General features: G+C 33.3%; 1 pseudogene; it reads right to left on the bottom strand.

The window, feature by feature from the left end:
• Positions 1-4,412: 4,412 nt before the first annotated feature.
• LOC142620601 (uncharacterized) lies at positions 4,413-7,584 on the bottom strand (annotated as a pseudogene).
• Between the last annotated feature and the right edge of the window lie 265 nt (positions 7,585-7,849).

Genomic DNA, 7,849 nt, shown 5'->3' with positions numbered 1-7,849 from the left:
CCATAAAAAATACCTTGCACTTAGGATTTTTTTTGAAATTATTGTGAAAATTTTTGAACTTGACATTTTATTTTATTTCGATCTATAAGGAATTGATTTCTCAGCAATTGTGAAAATATTGTGACAACAACAAGATATTATAACATTTTCACAATACATATGTTTTTAATTGTAGTTGGTCCCAATTCCATATTTATTAATTTGTTTTAAATAATAAAAAATTAACACCTCAATAATCGTGAAAATATTGTAAGAATATTTTGAGTCAGTACAACAATATTGTGTTGGCACATACAAATATTTAAAAAGCCAGCTCAAGCAAAACGGTGAGTTTTGCCTCACTAAGTTGAATAAACCAAAGACTACTGTAGATGGAGCCATTGTCTCTTTTTCATATAGTTTGTAGAAGTCTATGACCTAAAACATTAAATTGCTTTCGTTTATTCTCAAAAAAAAAAGAAGAAAAGCTTTAGTTTATGAGATGGACTTGAATAAAATTTATCATAGTAATAAAATACAAATAAAGGTATTAAATGGTAAACATTAACAAAATTTTACTAAAAATATGTCTTAAAAAATTTATACAACTTTCAAATGATTTTTCACCATTTTCACAAGATTATTAGAAAATAATAAAGCATAAACAAGTGTAAAATATTTGTCTTTATTAATCTTTCAAATAGAAATTTTCTAAAGTTAAATCATTTTCAACATAAATTTATAAATTGTATATTCCCTTGTAAGCATAATTCGTAAACAGGTAATAAAATTATCAAATAATAATAAATTAATCAAATAATAATAGATTAGGTGAGAGGCATTATGATAAATTGAAAAATTATACTCAAAACTAAAAAAAAAAAAAATAGATATGATAAAATACACGTTTAAGGCGCTCAGCATAGTGGTTGGCATGTCAGTTTTCTTATTTTGAAAGAGGGGATCAGGTTCTATTCCTCTCATTTTGCACATCTTTTATTCACCTTCTCTCTCATTTTTCTCTCTCATATTCACTCTCTTTTCTTTTATACTCGTACTCTCTGTGTGTAGGCTTTAAGTCTATCACTTCTACTCTCTTTTCTTTTATACTCATACTCTGTGTGTGTAAGCTTTCTCTTATTTTTCTCTCATAGTTCAAGTCGTTTATCTTCTCTCTCATTTTTCTTTCTTAGTTGATACCCTTAGATCAAATATTACAAACACCAAAAGCTGAAACCTCAAAACATTAGCTTATCCTACATTCTCAACCTTAACCTAAAAAAATGAAAAGATTCTCTCCTCACTCCGCCGGTGTAGTGAATAGAATACTTCATTTCCTTCGGGGATTTGAAGTATCCGTACAGACTTCTACAATGGTGAAAAGAGGGTCTGTTACCATAGGAGTTAATGGAGAGGATTTAGTGGCTAGGAAAGTGACAAAAGAAGAGCTCAAAGAGGGCTTTCAAGGTGGTGGTTATGAGAAGCTAGCCACCATCTCTTTGGTAATGGCATCCATTCAATCGGTTGCCAATCTCATTGCCGTGGCTTCCTCACTTGCTATTGATGGCCCGGAGGAGACCCTTTCATGTTTGATTCACATGGAAAAACTGTAGGATCCGTCGATTAAACTGGTATTTTCTCATTTTATTTTTTCTTCTTACATTTTTTTTCCTCAAAAAACCTCATTTTTTAACTTTTTATTTTTACCGTGTAGGATAAGGAAGCTTCTAAGTTGCTTCATGGGGTCTCCGAGCTAAAAAGGGATGTTATCCTAAGCTCTATGTTAACTCATGCCGGTGAAGTGCTCGATACTCTCAGGATGATGGACGAGAAAATGAACATAAATGTGGTGAAAGCTGGCGATGGAGATAGAAAGAAAATATGAGCTGGAGGTGGGGACGAGAATAAAGATGGCAATGGCAATGCAAACGGTAATGGAAATGGCGGCCATAGCTCGATTATATGGGGTATTTGGGAATCTATAAAGGATTTTTTTAAGAATACATAGGGCTTTCTGTTTTTCTTTTAACTATTCTGCTTTAAATGGTAATTTTGGGATTTTTTTTTTTGGTTGCTGCTATTTTTATTCCAATTTTGATTATTAATTATAATATATAATGTTAGTTTTTAAGATTTGCACATTGATTGGGAATAATAAATAACGGAGGGTTGGAGGGGTTAAGTTGTCTTTAGGAATTAAATTAATAATTTTTGAAGTGACTTAAACCTTGATGATATCAATCCAAATTTTAGAATATATTATCCACTAAATATAAAGGAATATGAAAAGTGTCGATTTCTTACCCTAGCTTGTCAATTCTTTTTTGTTTTTCAAAAAAAAAAAAAAAAAAAAGCTGGTATAAAAACCTGTTGCGTTGAAAATTGGGGAATTATTGTATTGAATTTATATTATGGCAAACAAAAATGTTTTTTTTTTCTTTTTTGTCATTATCAACAAAAAGAGCACATATTTTTTCGAATTTTTCTTAAATAATGGTTTATTTTGAAATTTCTGATACTGGCTATAAAAATACGAATTTTTTATCAATGGAATTTGTTACAGGTATCCATCCTATATGTCTATTGTATCATTATATTGTGTAGTGGGTATCCATCCTATGCCTATTGTATCATTGTAATGTGTAGAATGTAGGCGACTCAGAAACAATAATGACACGCTGATGTAAGCATAGAGATTTGATCTTCTCCTTTTTTTTTTTTTGTGGCATGCACTGGTAGAAGTTAGTGGTTATTGTAGCAGTACTAGTAACTAAATGGCTCTGGTTGTTCGAATAAGAACTTTTTTGTGTTTGCTTTTTCCTTAAGTCAGTCAATCAAATCTGATCATCAGTTGTCAAATAATGCCATCGAAGATACGTTGGTTTAGTTCCATAAAATACATTTAAAAAAAAAAATTATTTGACTGTGTCTTTTCACTCTTTTGGATTGACAAGCTGTCATGTCAAATTTATTTATTATTAAAAGTAAAACATCTGTTTTTATATTTATCAAATTTAGGTTGTGTTTTATCATATAATATCACACTGGTCAAAGTGGTTTGCAACTTTGCGCGGGTGGCATTCTAAAAAACCAAAAAGAAAAAAGACTTGGGTAGGTGAGGGGTCTTCAACCGTGTAATGCATTTCTAGAGATATTCTGTTTGGTAATGGATTTTAAACAATCATTTTTAGTGTTTAAGAGTCTGTTTGGCACTATAGTTTTACCATATTTTAAACAACATTATATACTTTTTCACACACTTTTTCATCCACACGTATATCAAAAACACTCAAACAACATAACTTAAACTACTCTCCCAAACACCCCCTAAATAATAATAACATTTTTTACACGTATTTCGTATTTCGCATTTCTGTAATACTCAAATATGTATTTTCACAATACGAAAAACTGAACAATAATACTTAAACACTAATATCAAATGGGCCTTAATAGTTTTTATTTTAAGTCGTATTTTTTTGTTCCTACATTTTGAGGCATATTTGATAGAAAGAAATTTTATTTTTGTTTTCAAACAATATAAAAACAATTTTCAAATAATATATTTTTTGGAAAATAGTTTTCACTTTTCAAATAATATTTTTTACATGTTTGACTCAACATTTTTATTTTTGAAATTTATCATAAAAGAATTACAAAAATTAATGTGTAAAATATATAAATTACTTTTTTTTTGGTGAGTAATAATAAGGGAATAATAGAGTTCATGTACCTCATTGTTATGATGGTTTATACTTTAGGGAAAATTCTATAAATTAAGTTTCAAATAATTTAGTGAATGAGAGCTTTTATAAAGAAGCACCTCTCTTTTAGTCATTTAGCAGCAATTCTAATGGTTAATCTTTTAGGGAACCTTAATCTTGCTTACTAGTTAACACACCCAAATTTTCATTTGGGATGCTTTATATACTAATTTGACAAATCTTTTCCTCCCAAAAGTAGGCCTAGATAAAATCAAAAGACTTTTTTTACATTACATATTACTAAGATCACTGCCAAGAGCCTAGTTTAGTGGCATTTCTGCTCTCCTTTATGAGGAGAACCAAGGCTCAAATCCCCTCTCTCATTATTGTAAATATCAAACAATAATACACACACACACACACACACACACACACACACACTAATGAGACCAACTACATGAAAAGTTGAAGATAAGCCCCTGCTTTGTTAGCATGTTAATATTCTTTAAGCTACAATATTATTTACAATTAAGTTAGAAATAGTATTGTGACAGAACAAAAGGAGGAATAAAAGAAAAATAAGAAGAAAAAAAGAAGGGAAGGGAGAGTTTGGGGGGAGGAATATGCATGAAAATGTAAAAAGAACAAGGCTTTTCATATTCAAAAATAAAAATCATAAACCAAAAAAAAAAACAAAAAAAAAAGGAAGAATAGGCCACAAACTGATCACTATCTTACAAAAGCCATGTTTTCCTCAGGAATGTAATTTAATCCAGTGCAATTCACACCTCGAGCACCATCACACTGCAAAACCCTAGGCTTCCCTTTTCCTGTATTCAACAGTAAAAAAGCAATTTTAATAATATCAACACTAATTATAACCAAGATTTCTCTGAACGTACCCAGCCACACCTTTCTTCCATAAAATAGACCTCCTCGAGCAATTGGACGAAAGCAAGCAACATTGACTAGACCTCATCCTCTGAACTTGGAAGCACTCCCACGAGTTCCATATTTGAAACTTTGTAGAGAATTGAGTCTAACAGAGAAATTTTCCAGCATAGTAAAGTAGCAGTTAAAAGAAAATTCATGAAAGGAATCTATTGTAACAAATAAAGCCAAGAAAATGTTGTTACCTCCAGAATAGTGTAATATGTAATGTTGTTTCCCCATCATTGACAATGCTTGTAAAAAGAGAACCATGATGTCGACCATGGGCAAGTGACGTGTACTCAGATGTAGGTGAGAACTGCAAATACAACAAATGCACATGTTCAGCTTACAATAGCATGAAGTTTTTTGGTTGTACCAATCCTCTGGGATCTTAGACAACAATGCAAACAGGACACTGAAGTTTCAACACTTCAATCAAGTAAATAAACCAAATGAACGTTCACAAAGTACATCAAATTTTAGAACTAGGTTTAGAAGGCAAAGAAAGGACCACCCATAGGGGGGGGGGGTTGTTGGGGTTGTTTTTACGCACAATATGCAAAATCCCACACAAATTTTGAGCATCCTCAATTAAATCCTCCCTTTATAAAATTCATTAAGTAAGCTTGTAAAATTCTATGAAACAATGGCAATTGTATTACTCATACTAATTAAGAGCATTCAAAATTAAGATAAAGAAGCAAGGGGGAAAAGCAGTATACAAAAAAAGACCTATGTCCACTTACATTTAGAATTTGTAACAAAAACATTTTAACCTTAATAAAAACTTTATGTAATTCTAGAAACAAAAGGGCCAAAGACTTCCCTATTATACTATATAGGTCACAGCTGTAATGAGTAATGTCTTAACCCAGAACTGGACAGTTGGATTTCTTAGACTGTTGACCATTCTCTCATTGACCAGTCTTGATTTAGTCTGGCCAAACTACATTAAACAATTTGAATCATCAGTCAAACTGGTAGATTACAATTAAACTGCAGAGACATCTTGCGTCCTGCAGTTCCTTTTGAAGCAAGGCTAACACAAAAATGTCAATGAACATGGCGTAAAAACTTAAACTAGTATAATATATGTGAACAACTCGTGCATATAACACTGAACTCTGTCATTGGTGAAATCACTGGCACATCATTGAGGTCTCTAAATTTCCTTTTTTCCTATTATGCATACACTTTCCAATAAAAAGTGAACTTCTAAGTAAAAATTAATACATTTGTTGAATAATGGACCAAACGCAATTGCCTAAATTGTTGGATTGGTGACATGCAACCCAGATGTTTTATGGATCAATGAAGAATTGTGGTTTTAAAAGATTGAAATATGAGAACTTGACACAAATTTCCAGCCAATAGGACAATGAATTCAGATGCACATTCCATTTATCCACGAAAGACAACTGACTTGGATAGAAGTCAAACCCTGAGTAGCTCTTATGGCTTGTGATACAAGCACTAAACCAAAGTTGCAAAAGTAAAATAGACAAGTTCATAAGGTGACACACCAACATAAAAATTTAACAGGAAAAATAATAACATAAGGGAAATGTTGAATGCATGACAAGAGTTAATGATGGGAATGAAGCTTTATGCTGCCTTCTCAAGAGAATAAGTGCAAAGCTCGTATATGACTTGACCGGATGTTGTGTTGGGGATGTTCCAGCTCCAGGATCTTGATGGATTAGAGTCTGATATCCTGGGTTAGCCTCTATATGAGGAAGAGTGCATGCAACACATGCCGCTAAAAATCTCTTACAAGGTGAAAAATGGGCACTCATTTCACTTCAAATACAATTGCAGCCCAAAAAAATGTTAAATGCAACACCCTGTTTAAAATGACATCACTCCTAATAAAGAATATTGCAGGTCCATACAAATGGTGGCCTTTGTCCAAAAGAAAATGCAATAGATATTTGAAAACTGAAAGCCGTGCTACGACACCCTTTTTTTTTTTGGTTTGTTAAGTTATACACAATCAATGGGACTTGAAACCCATGACCTCACCCATGCCACGACACTAATACCCATTACAATACTAAAGCACCATAACAGTTGTATCTGAATGTTAAAATTTCCTGCTTACCTACATAGGATGACATGGGGTAAGGTAAGCAACATCTTTCAGCATTAAGTGGGAAAAAAGGATTTTTAACATCATGTGGCCATACCCTTAGCTTCACAGTGCAAGGTAGCTCTGCCGTAGCTACAGCAGCCAGTGAGGTGGTGATTTTCGACTGGATTCTACTGATAATGGGTTGAGTATCAACCTAATCACTTGGGGCATTAACCAGAGCAGCACCCTCCTAGCATCTTAGATCTTCCAAAAATGCCAGGCAGGTTGATGCCTCTTGGCATTGTCACGTTTTGAGTAGACGGATGAGATGCCAAGATGGAAAAATTTATATATTGAGCTGATGGCTCACGACTACTGCCATCATCATTAAGAGGCAGCACTGAAGGAACACCAGCTTGGCTTTGACCCACAAACCATCCTTGCAAAAAAGGTAGCTCCCAACCATTTGGATCTCTCTCAGGTAAGAACTGATGGTGTCCAATCTCAGCAAGGTCCAGGCTGTTTGAAATATACACAGGTACTCCACGAATCACGGTATTGACCACCAGTAGTATCTAAGTTAGTAGAGCTTCCCCGTTGGCCTCTCCCACTAGGCGGTATTTAATAAGTTTCCATTGCATCCATTGTGGGGTCATAAACAACATTTCCTGTTCTACTAGGTAAATGATTATTAGCAGCATTGTGTGAACCAGTAGGAATAGTACAAAATGTTTCCATAGGAGAAACCTTACTATTATAATGTCCCTGCACTTCATTTGCATCCACTTGAAGTCGCATTGAAGCAGAAGGCTCGACTTGCATGCTAGTCGAACCATCTATGGAAAATGAAGGCACAAAGAAGAAAGGTATGGATATGAGAGGTAGTTCAGCAGTCATTAACAAATTCACGGGAATGAGCATTTGCCATAAAAACAACTGGAGGAGGATATCACAAGTAAACCTAAAAGGGGTTGAATGTTTTTTGGATAATTGACCTCAGCAGTCAACAGAAATGGAGCATTATGAGGGTGAAAATGCACTTCTCAAAGCAAATGCCTTGTCTTTAATATAAAGTTTGGTTGTGAAGCTTCTCCTCTCTTTTTGTATTGCCATATATATATAATTGAACAGGATTTGATTTGCCAGTGATAAGCCGATAATA

The sequence above is a fragment of the Castanea sativa genome, chromosome 12 (assembly GCF_040712315.1).
Source record: "Castanea sativa cultivar Marrone di Chiusa Pesio chromosome 12, ASM4071231v1".
NCBI classification, from domain to species: Eukaryota; Viridiplantae; Streptophyta; class Magnoliopsida; order Fagales; family Fagaceae; genus Castanea; species Castanea sativa.
Note: the sequence above shows the minus strand (reverse complement) of the source record. Positions and strands in the feature narration are given on the sequence as shown.